Here is a 17817-nt window from a genome sequence, read left to right as displayed (position 1 = left end):
GATGGGATCTGCGGAATGGGGAGCATAATGGATCAGACTCCGATCCATCATCCTCCCCAATCCGCAGATCCGATCCATCCTGCGGGGATCATCGGCATGCAACCTATACGGGGTGACACCGCTCCACAAAAAGGAAAGTTGTAAAGAAAGCCGACGATCCCCGCAGGATGGATCGGATCTGCGGATTGGGGAGGATGATGGATCGGAGTCCGATCCATTCTGCGGGGATCATCGGAGGGGGGTGTCACCAAGTGTTATCACACCAAGTGACACCAATTCTAGGGACGCCCCTGAAAACAACACATACAGTTTAAAATGGAAATGAAAGGCAAAATATTTGTGTATAGATGTAAAAACATGAAATACACCTTCTTCCTTTTATATAAGGGATCACATAATCTCTGTTCTCAGCTGCACAGAGAGCTGGGGGGAGAGAAAAAGCAGAGCACAGATCAGGGGCGGACTGACAATTCATGGGGCCCCTGGGCAATAGGGGATCATGGGGCCCCTGTGTCCTCACCCACACTCAAAAAAGCCTATGAAAGGTACCAGGGGCATCTCATGGGGCCCCCTACTGACCCCGGGCCCTCCGGCAGTGCCCGAGAGCCCGAATGGTCAGTCCGCCCCTGGCACAGATGTTCCAAGTGAACGGATGTGCAGGAGGGCCGTGTCAGAAGAAGTTTGATTATTGGAGGAGAGCAGGCGGAGTCCCCAACACAGCCATAAAACTGACCACGCTGTGCTCTCATGCTTAGTGTGGTCATTTTTCTCTAGGGGGGGGGGTAGAGGGACTGGCTGGATTACCGGGGTATTCACACAAAGGAAGCAATATAAAAGGTGTCAGGAAAGGAATCCCCATGTGTGCAGGCGCATGAATATAAGGAGCTCTGCTAATGTGCAGGCACGTGCGCGAAGCGGTGTGGGAGGGCGCACGCATACGCAAATTCGCATTGGCCCCACAGGGACTATTGTGTTCCAGAAACCAGCTTCTGCCTGCTCTCCTGTGATTGACCCTGTCTGACCCTGATTCTGCTCTGATTGCCGCATGTACCGACCCTTGGCCTGTCTTTGGATTACGTCTCTGCCTGCTCCTCCTGTGATTGGCCCGGTCTCCCGCATGTACCGACCCTTGGCCTGTCTTTGGATTACGTTTCTGCCTGCTCCTCCTGTGATTGGCCCGGTCTCCCGCATGTACCGACCCTTGGCCTGTCTTTGGATTACGTCTCTGCCTGCTCCTCCTGTGATTGGCCCGGTCTCCCGCATGTACCGACCCTTGGCCTGTCTTTGGATTACGTCTCTGCCTGCTCCTCCTGTGATTGGCCCGGTCTCCCCCATGTACCGACCCTTGGCCTGTCTTTGGATTACGTCTCTGCCTGCTCCTCCTGTGATAGACCCGGTCTCCCCCATGTGCCGACCCTTGGCCTGTCTTTGGATTACGTCTCTGCCTGCTCCTCCTGTGATAGACCCGGTCTCCCGCATGTGCCGACCCTTGGCCTGTCTTTGGATTACGTCTCTGCCTGCTCCTCCTGTGATTGGCCCGGTCTCCCGCATGTACCGACCCTTGGCCTGTCTTTGGATTACGTCTCTGCCTGCTCCTCCTGTGATTGGCCCGGTCTCCACCATGTACCGACCCTTGGCCTGTCTTTGGATTACGTCTCTGCCTGCTCCTCCTGTGATTGGCCCGGTCTCCCGCATGTACCGACCCTTGGCCTGTCTTTGGATTACGCCTCTGCCTGCTCCTCTTGTGATTGGCTCGGTCTCCCGCATGTACCGACCCTTGGCCTGTCTTTGGATTACGTCTCTGCCTGCTCCTCCTGTGACAGGCCCGGTCTCCCCCATGTACCGACCCTTGGCCTGTCTTTGGATCACGTCTCTGCCTGCTCCTCCTGTGACTGGCCCGGTTTCCCGCATGTACCGACCTTTGGCCTGACTTTGGATCACGTCTCTGCCTGCTCCTCCTGTGATTGGCCCGGTCTCCCGCATGTACCGACCCTTGGCCTGTCTTTGGATCACGTCTCTGCCTGCTCCTCCTGTGATAGACCCGGTCTCCAGCATGTACCGACCCTTGGCCTGTCTTTGGATTACGTCTCTGCCTGCTCCTCCTGTGATTGGCCCGATCTCCCGCATGTACCGACCCTTGGCCTGTCTTTGGATTACGTCTCTGCCTGCTCCTCCTGTGATTGACCCGGTCTCCGGCATGTACCGACCCTTGGCCTGTCTTTGGATTACGTCTCTGCCTGCTCCTCCTGTGATTGACCCGGTCTCCCGCATGTACCGACCCTTGACCTGTCTTTGGAGTACGTCTCTGCCTGCTCCTCCTGTGATTGGCCGGGTCTCCACCATGTACCGACCCTTGGCCTGTCTTTGGATTACGTCTCTGCCTTCTCCTCCTGTGATTGACCCGGTCTCCCGCATGTACAGACCCTTGGCCTGTCTTTGGATTATGTCTCTGCCTGCTCCTCCTGTGATAGACCCGGTCTCCCGCATGTACCGACCCTTGGCCTGTCTTTGGATTACGTCTCTGCCTGCTCCTCCTGTGATTGACCCGGTCTCCCCCATGTACAGACCCTTGGCCTGTCTTTGGATTACGCCTCTGCCTGCTCCTCCTGTGATTGACCCGGTCTCCCGCATGTACCGACTCTTGGCCTGTCTTTGGATTACGTCTCTGCCTGCTCCTCCTGTGATAGACCCGGTCTCCCCCATGTACCGACCCTTGGCCTGTCTTTGGATTACGTCTCTGCCTGCTACTCCTGTGATAGACCCGGTCTCCCCCATGTACCGACCCTTGGCCTGTGTTTGGATTACGTCTCTGCCTGCTCCTCCTGTGATAGACCCGGTCTCCCGCATGTACCGACCCTTGGCCTGTCTTTGGATTACGTCTCTGCCTGCTCCTCTTATGATTGACCCGGTCTCCCTCATGTACCGACCCTTGGCCTGTCTTTGGATTACGTCTCTGCCTGCTCCTCCTGTGATTGACCCGGTCTCCCCCATGTACCGACCCTTGGCCTGTCTTTGGATTACGTCTCTGCCTGCTCCTCCTGTGATAGACCCGGTCTCCCGAATGTTCCGACCCTTGGCCTGTCTTTGGATTACGTCTCTGCCTGCTCCTCCTGTGATAGACCCGGTCTCCGGCATGTACCGACCCTTGGCCTGTCTTTGGATTACGTCTCTGCCTGCTCCTCCTGTGATTGGCCCGGTCTCCCCCATGTACCGACCCTTGACCTGTCTTTGGATTACGTCTCTGCCTGCTACTCCTGTGATTGACCCGGTTTCCCGCATGTACCGACCCTTGGCCTGTCTTTGGATTACGTCTCTGCCTGCTCCTCCTGTGATTGGCCCGGTCTCCCCCATGTACAGACCCTTGGCCTGTCTTTGGATTACGTCTCTGCCTGCTCCTCCTCTGATTGGCCCGGTCTCCCGCATGTACCGACCCTTGGCCTGTCTTTGGATTACGTCTCTGCCTGCTCCTCCTGTGATAGACCCGGTCTCCCGCATGTACCGACCCTTGGCCTGTCTTTGGATTACGTCTCTGCCTGCTCCTCCTGTGATAGACCCGGTCTCCCGCATGTGCCGACCCTTGGCCTGTCTTTGGATTACGTCTCTGCCTGCTCCTCCTGTGATAGACCCGGTCTCCCCCATGTACCGACCTTTGGCCTGTCTTTGGATTACGTCTCTGCCTGCTACTCCTGTGATAGACCCGGTCTCCCGCATGTCCCGACCCTTGGCCTGTGTTTGGATTATGTCTCTGCCTGCTACTCCTGTGATAGACCCGGTCTCCCCCATGTACCGACCCTTGGTCTGTCTTTGGATTACGTCTCTGCCTGCTCCTCCTGTCATATACCGTCTGCTGTTACAGACCCTGGCTTGGCTGCTGACGACGTTCCTGCCTTCCATTTCTACCTCATCTGCTCGCTAGTTGCCGACCGGTCTGACCCTGCCTAGTGTCTGTTCTTCAGCTGCCTCTGCCATCCTGCGTCAGCATCAGTTTCAGCTCCTCTGCCAGCCTATCCGGTCCTGGGGTTCTGCACTTCCGATTACTCCTCACCATCAACCAGCGAGAGACTATCAGGTACTCATAACACCCTGTGCTCCGGCGTTCCCTGTCACCCTACCAGGGGCTCCGGAACCAGGACTGTAAGCTCTGTTTCACATATGTGTGGGTGGTGCTGCTGAGGATTCACACAAAAATGGGCGGGTGCTAGTTCTAATGGCGCACCGCCCGCACTGGAAAACACAACCGTACTGGGAACCTCGGCTGCGTTTTCAGAAGGAGTGCAGGGACTTCTTCCCTGCATTTCACGGGGCACGGGAGTCCATTCATATGAATGGGCTCTCGTGCCCACGTAAAACGCAACCCGCACGGCCGCATATATGTGAACAAGGGGTAAGAGAGGCCTTCCCCGCACTCCAGGCTCCTCCATCAGGTTCAACACAACAGGATACTTTTCCATACAAGTAATAGTGGCAGGACAGCAGAGGTGGCAGGAGCTGGTAATGGTGGCAGGACAGCAGAGGTGGCAGGAGCTGGTAATGGTGGCAGGACAGCAGAGGAGACAGGAGCTGGTAATGGTGGCAGGACAGCAGAGGAGACAGGAGCTGGTAATGGTGGCAGGACAGCAGAGGTGGCAGGAGCTGGTAATGGTGACAGGACAGCAGGGGGGGGCCGGAGCTAGTAATGGCGGCAGGACAGCAGAGGGGGCATGGACTGGTAATGGTGGCAGGACAGCAGAGGTGGCAGGAGCTGGTAATGGTGACAGGACAGCAGAGGTGGCAGGAGCTGTAATAGTGGCAGGACAGCAGAGGTGGCAGGAGCTGGTAATGGTGGCAGGACAGCAGAGGTGGCAGGAGCTGGTAATGGTGGCAGGACAGCAGATGTAGCAGGAGCTGGTAATGGTGGCAGGAGCTGGTAATGGTGGCAGGAGAGCAGGGGTGGCAGGAGCTGGTAATGGTGGCAGGACAGCAGAGGTGGTGGGAGATGGTAATGGTGGCAGGAGAGCAGGGGTGGTGGGAGATGGTAATGGTGGCAGGACAGCAGAGGTGGTGGGAGATGGTAATGGTGGCAGGAGCTGGTAATGGTGGCAGGACAGCAGAGGTGGCAGGAGCTGGTAATAATGAATGGTACCATTTTTGGAGGGGCCAGAAGACAAACAAAAAATGTTGTCAGAAGCATCCATTGTGAGGGTTTTGTTATCATTGTTGATCTTTGGCTTTTTGGGCATTTTTCTGAACACTGGACTTTTGGCTTTTTTGTTTTTAGTTTTTCTACCACTGTTATAAATGACATATTCCTTGCTGTAAATGGTTGCTAAGGAAGCAGTAAGTGAAAGTACCCACTGTGTCCTTAGCAACCAGTGACATTACCAATACTCATTCATCTACCTGCCATATTTGGTCAATGAGGTCACCTGGGAGGCCCCACCACCTTCGTTTACCTTAGCAGTGGGGTTTGGGAGATCTCAGTTAACACCAGCCTGCAAAAGGACCAGACAGGTTCCTCAGTCAGCTTGATTTCTTTCTTTAAACAAGCCTCGACATGATTCGTTGTATTTGATCCCCCCCACCCCCTGCGTGTTGAGGGCATGTGACCTAGTATGGTTGTGTGTGTGTGTGTGTTGGGGGGGTGAAGGCTCTTATAAGGGTTTGTTGAGGATTTTGATGTGAAAATTTGAAATTAAAGAGTACTCAGATCCACAGCTTGCTTTTTGGGTTTCATACAGCGCATTTTGTCCAATCCGTAACTGGGGGTCAACATGATCCGGTAAGAGGCGGTGTGTTTGGTGATGGTGAAGGACCTTTTCTATCTTCTCCTCCCAGCTGTTTTGAGACATGTATAGCAGTGCTGTGGATCCAGAGCCTCATCTTCACTGGGGTCCCTATTGAGGAAGTTGCCTGGCACTCCCGGTTCATACTGCGCATTTTGTCCCATCTGTAACTGGGGGGGTCAACATGATCCGGTAAGAGGCAGTGTGTTTGGTGATGGTGAAGGACTTTTTCTATCTTCTCCTCCCGGCTGTTTTGAGACATCTATAGCTGTGCTGTGGATCCAGGGGGAGGGGCTTATTCCCTATATTTCTATCCTTGTGGATTGGACTTTTAAGTTTATTTCATGAATATTCGAAGCGCCGCACTTATTTTTCCAGGATTTATATGGCGCCAACAGTTTGCTCAGCGTTTTACAATATAAAGGGAGACAATACAGTTCAATACAAGAGAGTTAGGAGGGAAGCTTGCTCCTGGAAGCTTACAATCTAATGGGGAGGGGCTGGTGGTACAAAAGGTAATAACTGTCGGGGATGGACCAGGGGCGGACTGACCATTTGGAAACTCGGGCACTGCCCGAGGGCCCGGGGTCAGTAGGGGGCCCCATGAGATGCCCCTGGTACCTTTTTCATAGGCTTTTTTAAGTTTGGGCAAGGACACAGGGGCCCCATGATCCCCTATTGCCCGGGGGCCCCATGAGTTTTCAGTCCGCCCCTGGGATGAAACTGATGGGAGAAATAAAAGATTTGATTATTAGCTGAAGGCAGGATAGGCTTACCTGAAGAGATAGGTTTTCAATGATCACCTAAAAGTGAGCAGAGTATGTGATAGTCGAACAGATTGGGGTAGAGAGTTCCAGAGGATGAGGGAGGCTATGGAGAAATCCTGGAGACGAGCATGGGGGTAGGAGGGAGCTAAAGAGCAGGAGGTCTTGGGAGGAGCGGAGAGGACGGTTTGGGTGATATTTAGACACAAGATTGGTGAAGTAATTTGGGGCGGAGTTGTGAATGGCTTTATACGTTTTTGTTACTGTTTTTAATTTGTTTTGAACGCTGCTCTGTGTCTCTCTTTGGAGGCAGCCATCTTGGTAAAGGCAGGACTATGCTTCCTCATGTCAGAGCTGCTCCCCTAATGACTGGTGGAATAATAATGAAGAAGCAGCAGGAAAAGGTGGAGGAACCACATAAAGGATGAAGCAGATGCAGGGGGGATCCTTGCACTGCAGGTCCTCAGGCAGGGGCGTAGATAAGGGGGGGGTCAGGGGGGTCTGAACCCCCCAGAGGACAGCTGCCACCATCACCAAACACACTGCTTCTTACCGGATCATGTTGACCCCCAGTTACGGTTGGGACAAAATGCGCTGTATGAACCGGGAGTGCCAGGCACATAAACCTCAACTTCCTCAATAGGGGCCCCAGTGAAGACAAGGCTCTGGATGCACAGCACTGCTATAGATGTCTCAAAATGTCCGGGAGGAGAAGATAGAAAAAGTCCTCCATCATCACCAAACACACCGCCTCTTACCAGATCGTGTTGTCCCCCAGTTACGGTTGGGACAAAATGCACTGTATGAAACCCAAAAAGCAAGCCGTGGATCTGAGTACTCTTTGATTCCAAATCTTCACCTCAAAATGAGCTACGAGGCTCATTGCACAGGGAGCGCATTGATATTTTTAGAGAAGGCATTTCCAGAAAAAGGTCAAACTTTCATGGCGCCGCTTAGGCACAATAAACATTTCTAGATGTTCTCTGTACACTTTAATATAAAATCAAAACACTGCTTAGCAATGGTAGGAAGCCTTGACATGACTAGGATATGGCCCTGCCAAAAAGCAGCCTGCCCCAGCCTGTTCATGGATTACACTCCTATCTGATAATTTGGTGCTCATGTCAGTTGCAGTCATCTGTCACCAGTGCAGCAAAGCCAAGAGGTGTGAACCGGGAGTGCCAGGCACCTAAAACCTCAACTTCCTCAATAGGGACCCCAGTGAAGACAAAGCTCTGGATCCACAGCACTGCTATAGATGTCTCAAAACAGCCGGGAGGTGAAGATAGAAAAAGTCCTTCACCAAACACTCTGCTTCTTACCGGATCATGTTGACCCCCAGTTACGGATGGGACATAATGCACTGTATGAACTGGGAGTGCCAGGCACATAAACCTCAACTTCCTCAGTAGGGACCCCAGTGAAGACAAGGCTCTGGATCCACGCACTGCTATAGATGTCTCAAAATGGCCGGGAGGAGAAGATAGAAAAAGTCCTTCACCAAACACTCTGCCTCTTACCGGATCATGTTGACCCCCAGTTACGGATGGGACATAATGCGCTGTATGAACTGGGAGTGCCAGGCAACTTCCTCAATAGGGACCCCAGTGAGGATAAGGCTCTGGATCCACAGCACTGGTATACATGTCTCAAAACGTCCGGGAGGAGAAGATAGAAAGAGTCCTTCACCATCACCAAACACACTGTCTCTTACCGGATCATGTTGACCCCCAGTTACGGATGGGACAAAATGCGCATTATGAACCAGGAGTGCCAGGCACATAAACCTTGACTTCCTCAGTAGGGACCCCAGTGAAGACAAGGCTCTGGATCCACGCACTGCTATAGATGTCTCAAAACGTCCGGGAGGAGAAGATAGAAAAAGTCCTCCACCATCACCAAACACACTGCCTCTTGCCGGATCATGTTGACCCCCAGTTACGGATGGGAAAAAATCCGCTGTATGAAGCGGGAGTGCCAGGCACATAAACCTCGACTTCCTCAATAGGGACCCCAGTGAAGACAAGGCTCTGGATCCACAGCACTGCTATAGATGTCTCAAAACAGCCGGGAGGAGAAGATAGAAAAAGTCCTCCAACATCACCAAACACACTGCCTCTTACCAGATCATGTTGACCCCCAGTTACGGATGGGACAAAATGCGCTGTAAGAACTGGGAGTGCCAGGCAACTTCCTCAATAGGGACCCCAGTGAAGACAAGGCTCTCCCTGGATTCCCGGGAATCACACACCGAGGACTGGTCACTTTGAGGATCCATGGTCACCTCAGATATTTATCGATTCTTTACTGAAACTTGTTCTTTTCTTTTTTTTTACATTATTGTGGACTTCTCTCCTCTTCACAGCAGACGCAACCCAATGTCAAGGTATTTCTACCACTACTATACATGACAGCTTCCTTGCTGGTTGCTAAGGAAGCGGTGGGTGCCGGCACTCGCAGCATCGTTGGCAACCAGTGACATCACCTGGCCACATTTCTGGTCACTCAGCCTGCCCCTTTGCTTAGCAGCGGGGGTTTAGGAGATGTCATTCAGCATCAGACAGTGATCAGTCAGTGATGGGACTGAATGTGTCCATCGGTCAGCATGATTTTTTTTTTCTTTCAGGAAGCATCCGGTGTTATTCACCATGATTGACCTCCCTGGCGAGGTACCACCCACGTGTGGAGGGCAGGTGGCCTGGTATGGTTCAGGAAGAGAAGGGGGGGTGCAGGCTCAAATAAGGGTTTGGTGTGGTGTTTAAGGGGGGTTCCCTCGGTGTGACCAGTCCTAGGTGTGTGATTCCGAGGGCGCGGTGTCTGGTATGGCTCTGGGAGGGATGCCTGTGGTAGGCCTCTCAGTTGGAGTTGGTTTTTGTGCTGTTTATTGTTTATTAAGTATGCTTTTCAAAATTATAAAATCTTCCATTCCTTAATTTCAATTATTTCTGAAATTATTTCCCAGATATGGATCCAGTCGGGTGAATATGATACTTTACGTCTATCGTTTTGGGTTTTTCAAATTTTATTTTAATTTTTTTAGAACAGTGACTATTTGTTATGAAATTGGTCATTTAGGTCTGGATTTAGGTGACACCTCCAGATTCAGCCCTTTGCTTGCTTTTTTTATGGCCCCTGGGGTATTATTTTATCCACTGATACTAACAATGGGGCATAATTTCTCCCACTGACACCAACGATGGGACCCACTGACACCAATGATGGGGCATAATTCCCCCTACTGACACAAATGATGGGATGCTATTCCTCCATATGACACCAATGATGGGTCACAATGTTTGGGTAGGCAGCTGTCATTTCCCAGAAGAGCCTACATTGTTCTCTGTACAGCACTGCGGTCTATGTCAGAGCTATATACATGTATAATAATAGTGTGTGACTGTGGGGGAGGGGACATTAGAGTGTAAGCTCCTCTGGTGCAGAGACTGATGTGACTGTGGGGGAGGGGACATTAGAGTGTCAGCTCCTCTGGTGCAGAGACTGATGTGACTGTGGGGGAGGGGACATTAGAGTGTCAGCTCCTCTGGTGCAGAGACTGATGTGACTGTGGGGGAGGGGACATTAGAGTGTCAGCTCCTCTGGTGCAGAGACTGATGTGACTGTGGGGGAGGGGACATTAGAGTGTCAGCTCCTCTGGTGCAGAGACTGATGTAACTGTGGGGGAGGGAACATTAGAGTGTAAGCTCCTCTGTACAGAGACTGATGTGACTGTGGGGGAAGGGACATTAGAGTGTAAGCTCCTCTGTACAGAGACTGATGTGACTGTGGGGGAGGGGACATTAGAGTGTCAGCTCCTCTGGTGCAGAGACTGATGTGACTGTGGGGGAGGGGACATTAGAGTGTCAGCTCCTCTGGTGCAGAGACTGATGTGACTGTGGGGGAGGGGACATTAGAGTGTCAGCTCCTCTGGTGCAGAGACTGATGTGACTGTGGGGGAGGGAACATTAGAGTGTAAGCTCCTCTGGTACAGAGACTGATGTGACTGCGGGGGAGGGGACATTAGAGTGTAAGCTCCTCTGTACAGAGACTGATGTGACTGCGGGGGAGGGGACATTAGAGTGTAAGCTCCTCTGGTACAGAGACTGATGTGACTGCGGGGGAGGGGACATTAGAGTGTAAGCTCCTCTGGTACAGAGACTGATGTGACTGTGGGGGAGGGGACATTAGAGTGTAAGCTCCTCTGGTACAGAGACTGATGTGACTGTGGGGGAGGGGACATTAGAGTGTAAGCTCCTCTGGTACAGAGACTGATGTGACTGTGGGGGAGGGACATTAGAGTGTAAGCTCCTCTGGTACAGAGACTGATGTGACTGTGGGGGAGGGGACATTAGAGTGTCAGCTCGTCCGGTGCAGAGACTGATGTGACTGTGGGGGAGGGGACATTAGAGTGTAAGCTCCTCCGGTGCAGAGACTGATATGACTGGCTCAGAGATCTCTGTGCAGCGCTGCGGTATGTGTCAGAGCTATATAAATGAGTAAACTATATCAGATATTTAATTTGTAAGGAATGTATTGGTGAACGCTGTTATTAGTTTTCTTCTATAATGGAATCTCTGGGATTGGCCAATCATCAGGTCGCACATTTGTATTATTATTATTATGGCGAATGGCGAGTGGGGAGGGATCGTGTGATGAAGGCGCCCTGCTTCTCCTTGTCGTACTGGGTGCTGAATTCGGGGTGTCTGCTCAGGTTTTATGGGGTGTGCAGGAACTGGCAGTTCGTGTTAATTGAATCCTGACGCAGATGTGACCACGCCAAATGTCATCTCCATTAATATCAGCAGTATCAATTATCTCTCTAATTATAGGATGTTCCTTTCCTTTCTGGAATAGGGACCCATTGTTCTTGCCAAGCTCTGCATTCCCCGGGGCCAGCAACCGGATGACATCTTCCCCGCATCCGGAGCTCAGCATAGAGCAGAAGAATCTGTTCAGAAATCACTACTTACATCCATCATTGCTGAGTACCCAGCAGTGGAAATTTTGGCTGTTCCATTTTATAGCTCCAACTCTACAGAATGACATTGAACAGGATTCTGATAGACGTGCAACAGATATTTTGTATTAAATCCTCTCTCCAGCTTCCCCTTCAGTCTTGCACAGGTGTACCGGCTCCTCCCCTTCAGTATTGCACAGGTGAACTGGCTCCTCCCCTTCAGTCTTGCACAGGTGTACCGGCTCCTCCCCTTCAGTCTTGCACAGGTGTACCGGCTCCTCCCCTTCAGTATTGCACAGGTGAACTGGCTCCTCCCCTTCAGTCTTGCACAGGTGTACCGGCTCCTCCCCTTCAGTCTTGTACAGGTGTACCGGCTCCTCCCCCTCAGTCTTGCACAGGTGTATTGGCTCCTTCCCTTCAGTTTTGCACATCTATACCGGCTCCACCCCTTCAGTCTTGCACTGGTGTACCGGCTCCTCCCCTTCAGTCTTGCACAGGTGTATCGGCTCCTCCCCTCCAGTCTTGCACAGGTGTACCAGCTCCTCCCCCTCAGTCTTGCACAGGTGTATTGGCTCCTTCCCTTCAGTCTTGCACAGGTGTACCGGCTCCTCCCCTTCAGTATTTCACAGGTGTACCGGCTCCTCCCCTTCAGTCTTGCACAGGTGTACCGGCTCCTCCCCTTCAGTATTGCACAGGTGTACCAGCTCCTCCCCCTCAGTCTTGCACAGGTGTATTGGCTCCTCCCCTTCAGTATTTCACAGGTGTACCGGCTCCTCCCCTTCAGTCTTGCACATCTATACCGGCTCCACCCCTTCAGTCTTGCACAGGTGTACCGGCTCCTCCCCTTCAGTTTTGCACAGGTGTACCGGCTCCTCCCCTTCAGTCTTGCACAGGTGTACCGACTCCTCCCCTTCAGTCTTGCAACAGGTGTATCGGCTCCTCCCCTTCAGTATTGCACAGGTGTACCAGCTCCTCCCCTGGACTGGAATGGCTTCCTCTGATATCACCACACACTGGGAGCTTCTCACAATGTGCATTAGAAGCTGCAGCCAGTCAGATAGAGCTCCGCCTCTTTTCCTGGCTGGAGGACGTCCAGCATCATCTAGTCACTTTAGTCATTCTAGTGCTTTCCTCCCCAGCCTAACTGTCCCTGGCCCCGCCCTTTTCCTCCCCAGCCTGACTGTCCCTGGTCCCGCCCCTTTCCTCCCCAGCCTGACTGTCCCTGGCCCCGCCCCTTTTCTCCCCAGCCTGACTTCCCTGGCCCCGCCCCTTTCCCCCCCAGCCTGACTGTCCCTGGCCCCGCCTCTTTCCTTCATTGGATTTCAGTTCTTTCAACCGTGGGGGCTCAGCATCACATGTGGGCGTTACCAATGTAAATACAGCCTGCCTAGGAAACGCCCACTCCTCCAGACTTGATACCCTCCTATCAAGGCATTTTAGTATTTGCATAACTCCTCCCACTTCCTGACATCAGGAGGGAGGGCTCTTGGGAGGAGGACTGAGGCCAGGAAAAAAAGACAAAACTTATTTTTTAACATTTTATTTTTACTTTTACATCATTTTATATATTAAATATTACATTATAGGGTATTATATTTTATAAATACGTCTCATTGTAACAGTTCCTCAGTTTGTAACAATTTCCTGTTAGTTGTTATTATAAATATTATTATTATTTGAAGTACAACTTTGTATTTGTAGTCTGAAGGACCTCAGGATTGGTCCACCCAAGAATGATACTGCAGCTTTAAATCGACCTAAAAAATCTGACTTCTTGGCTCCACCCACTAGCATTAAATGGAAGACCCAAAGCCCCCCCCCCCCCCCCCATTGTAGTTTTCTTGTATTTTACAGTACAGAGAATGCAGCAGGAGGAGTAAGACCACAGAAGCCTCCCTGAAGAAGTCAGTGCAAGTTCAGGACTACCAATTTCTCTCCGTAAATATCACTTTCGGGGAGAGTCGCCCTTTAACAGTATTTTTTTTTTCACAGTAACATTTCACATTATTTGGTGCAGTTGTCAGTGATGAGCGAATTCTTTCACAAACCCGATAAAGCAGCAAATCGGGAATTTTTTATTCATTCATTTTTTTCAACCGAAGGAAAATACCGAATTCTGGTCACTAGATGGAGCTGAGGAGCACACTTATTTCCTTTGATACTCGGCTCCCTCTAGTGGCCATTATGTGGTATTTCCCCCATTCACTCGCTTTACTTTTTCAATAAATAACATTCGATCTGCAAAGAATATAACCAGAGAACATTCAGTTTTAGCCCCATTCACACAGAACAAATTAATAACTATGCATGGTTTTAATAAATACACCCCCAAATGTTGCAAATGTGATGACAGGTCCACTTTGGTTGGATCTTATATATGCTGAAAGTCCTGTACGAGGTCTTGCTTTCCGCTTTTCGGTGTTTTTTGCCACCCTATAGTATTCCAGTTTCATTCCCACTGGTTTCATTATTCCAGCTGCCAGCATCTGGGGACTCGGAGTTCAGCTTAGATACAAGCACGTCCTCCTTCTCCAGCATGTACTTGGGCAGCCTCCTCTCCATGTACTCTCCATTGTGCTCCAGAGCATTCAGAAACTTTTCCTTCTCTTCCTTCTTCTCTTTCTCTGCTTCGTTTTCCACTAGAATGCTCTCCACGTCCGCCAGCATCTCGTACGTGCGCCGACTCTCCTCCAAACACATACAGGTGCACTTTGATGCGCAATACCATACGATGACCAGCAGGGTGATCGACAGCATTCCGGAGGTCTGCAGGTGGGATAAGAAGATTGGAAAGGGTTAAAGGTCTGCTCCGGATATGAAAAGTAAATCTCTACAATACGGGGTTATATAGAAGCATTAGGGAGGGGACACTTTTCAGAGTTTGAGCTCAGCAGACCGTGTCACTGTGTCATATGCAAATACGGGGTTAATTATGCATAAGTAATGACTAGTGTTGGGGTACAGGGAGGGTTAGGATTACAGGGAGGGTTGGTGTTGGGGTTACCGGAAGGGTTGGTGTTGGGGTTACAGGGAAGGTAGCTGTTAGGGTTACAGGGAGGGTTAGTGTTGGAGTAAAAAGGGAGGATTAGAGTTGGGGCTACAGGGAGGTTTGGTGTTGGATTTACTGGGAGGGTTAGTGTTGGTGTTACAGGGAGGGTGAGTGTTGGGGTTACAGGGAGGGTTGGTGTTGGATTTACTGGGAGGGTAAGTGTTGGGGTTACAGGGAGGGTGAGTGTTGGGGCTACAGGGAGGGTTGGTGTTGGATTTACTGGGAGGGTTAGTGTTGGGGTTACAGGGAGGGTGAGTGTTGAGGTTACAGGAAGGGTTAGTGTTGGAGTAAAAGGGAGAGTTAGTGTTGGGGTTACAGGGAGGGTTGGTGTTGGATTTACTGGTAGGGTTAGTGTTGGGGTTACAGGGAGGTGAGTGTTAGGGCTACAGGGAGAGGTAGTTTTGGGGTTACAGAAAGGGTTAGTGTTGAGTGAAAGTGAGGGATAGTGTTTGGGTTACAGGAAGGGTTAGTGTTGGGGCTACAGGAAAGGGTTGGTGTTGGGGTTACAGGGAGGGTTGGTGTTGGAGTTACAGGGAGGGTTAGTGTTGAGGTTACAGGAAGGGTTAGTGCTGGAGTAAAATGGAGGATTAGTGTTGGGGTACGGGGTTGGTGTTGGGGTTACAGAGAGAATTAGTATTGGGTTACAGGAAGGGTTAGTGTTGGAGTAACAGAGAGGATTAGTGTGGGGGTTACAGAGAGGGTTAGTGTTGGGGTTACAGGGATTATTAGTTCTGAGATTACAGGGAGAATTGGTGTTAGGGTTTCAGGGAGGGTTAGTGTTGGAGTAACAGGGAGGGTTAATGTTAGGGATACAGGGAGAGGTAGTGTTGGGGTTACAGGGAGGGTTGGTGTTGGGGTTACAAGGAGGACTAATGTTGGGGTTACAGGGAGAATTAGTATTGGGGTTACAGGGAGGGTTAGTGTTGGGGTTACCGGAATAATTAGTACTGGGGTGACAGGGAGGGTTGATGTTGGGGTTACAGGGAGGGATAGTGTTGGGGTTACAGGGATAATTAGTACTAGGGTTACATGGATTGTTAGTGTTGGGAATACAGGAAGGGTTAGTGTTGGGGTTACAGGGAAGGTTGCTGTTAGGGTTACAGGGAGGGTTAGTGTTGGGGTCACAGGGAGGGTTGCCGTTAGGGTTACAGGGAGGGTTGGTGTTGGGTTTACAGGGAGGGGTAGTGTCGGGGTTACAGGGAGGGTTAGTGTTGGGGTTACAGGGAGGGTTAATGTTGGGGTTACATGGATTGTTAGTGTTGGGGTTACAGGGAGGGTTGGTGTTGGGGTTACAGGGAGGGTTAATGTTGGGGTTACAGGGAGGGTTGGTGTTGGGGTTACAGGGAGGGTTAATGTTGGGGTTACAGGGAGGGTTGGTGTTGAGGATACAGGGAGGGTTGGTGTTGGGATTACAGGGAGGGTTGGTGTTGGGGTTACAGGGAGGGTCGGTGTTGGGATTACAGGGAGGGTCGGTGTTGGGATTACAGGGAGGGTAATGTTGGGGTTACAGGGAGGGTTGGTGTTGAGGTTACAGGGAGGGTTGGTGTTGGGATTACAGGGAGGGTTGGTGTTGGGGTTACAGGGAGGGTCGGTGTTGGGATTACAGGGAGGGTCAGTGTTGGGGTTACAGGGAGGGTAATGTTGGGGTTACAGGGAGGGTTGGTGTTGGGGTTACAGGGAGGGTCGGTGTTGGGATTACAGGGAGGGTCAGTGTTGGGGTTACAGGGAGGGTAATGTTGGGGTTACAGGGAGGGTTGGTGTTGAGGTTACAGGGAGGGTTGGTGTTGGGATTACAGGAAGGGTTGGTGTTGGGATTACAGGGAGGGTTGGTGTTGGGGTTACAGGGAGGGTTGGTGTTGGGGTTACAGGGAGGGTCGGTGTTGGGGGTTACAGGGAGGGTCAGTGTTGGGGGTTACAGGGAGGGTAATGTTGGGGTTACAGGGAGGGTTGGTGTTGGGATTACAGGGAGGGTTGGTGTTGGGGTTACAAGAAGAACTAGTGTAAGGACACCTCTAGGGTAGGCGGTGGGTTTCAGCACCAATAACTGCACACTTCCACCTTCCGGTGCTGCCATTCTCGGTATTGTTGTTTTCTATGTTAGACTTGTTTACAGATCCCTATTAGATGATTGGGTATGATATCTATGCATGCATTTGTTATGTGTATAACTAAGCTAATAAAAGAGCCCTTCAACGCAGTGATCACAACAGCCAGCAATCATATTTTACTGATCTGACTCACGAAAACTGAAATCCGTATGTGATGGATTACTGCGAACAGAAGAGCACCTCCCCCGTCATCTATATCAATTACCAGATCGCCGAAGTCAGGAGGAATGTAAAGATGAGATTTCATCTGCTTACAGATCTCCTGATTCCTTCTTTCCACCCTCATCAGTATGTTAAAAACATTTTAAAATAAAACTTTTACATTTTCATGACACACATTTATTTTTAGTCTCAGCGACGTCACCCCCGGGGTTTCTCTGCTTTTCTATGCAATGCAGGCAGATTACAGCTGGTGGGAGGGGCCAGCAAATAACTTCCAGAAAACCTCACAGCACCCCGCGTCAGTACTCCTCTCAAGAGCCCTCAGTTCTGATGCAAGCAGTGGACTGGCTCTTGGGACGAGTTATGCAAATATTAAACATCTCTCTCTCTCTCTCTCTCTCTCTCTATATATATTATTTATTTCAATGTTCAATGGTGTGATTTCCCCATAGTAGATGTGTCTCCTCTCCTACAACGGGTAAATTGCCATAAAGTAGACAAGTCACCTCCTGTTTAGCGAGATGTGATTCTTCTCCTACAACGGTGTGATTTCCCTATAGTAGATATGTCTCTTCTACAAAGATGAGAGTTCCCTATGGGAGACCTGTCTCCTCTCCTACCAAGGTGAAGTTTCCCAGCAGTAGACCTGTCTCCTCTCCTACCAAGGTGAAGTTTCCCAGCAGTAGACCTGTCTCCTCTCCTCCAATAATGAACTTTTCCTACAGAAGATGTGTCTCCTCTCCTACAACGGTTAAATTGCCCAAAAGTAGACGTGTCTCCTCCTCTATAGCGAGATGTGATTTTTCTCCTACAACGGTGTGATTTCCCTATAGCAGATGTCTCTTCTACAAAGATGAGAGTTCCCTATGGTAGACCTGTCTCCTCTCCTATGAAGGTGCAGTTTCCCAGCAGTAGACCTGTCTCCTCTCCTCCAATAATGAACTTTTCCTACAGAAGATGTGTCTCCTCTCCTACAACGGGTAAATTGCCCTAAAGTAGACGTTTCTCCTCCTCTATA

Source organism: Staurois parvus, unplaced genomic scaffold (assembly GCF_062004578.1).
Source record: "Staurois parvus isolate SC_StPar_1 unplaced genomic scaffold, SC_StPar_1.0 ptg003698l, whole genome shotgun sequence".
Lineage (NCBI taxonomy): Eukaryota > Metazoa > Chordata > Amphibia > Anura > Ranidae > Staurois > Staurois parvus.
This window is presented reverse-complemented; position numbering follows the sequence as displayed.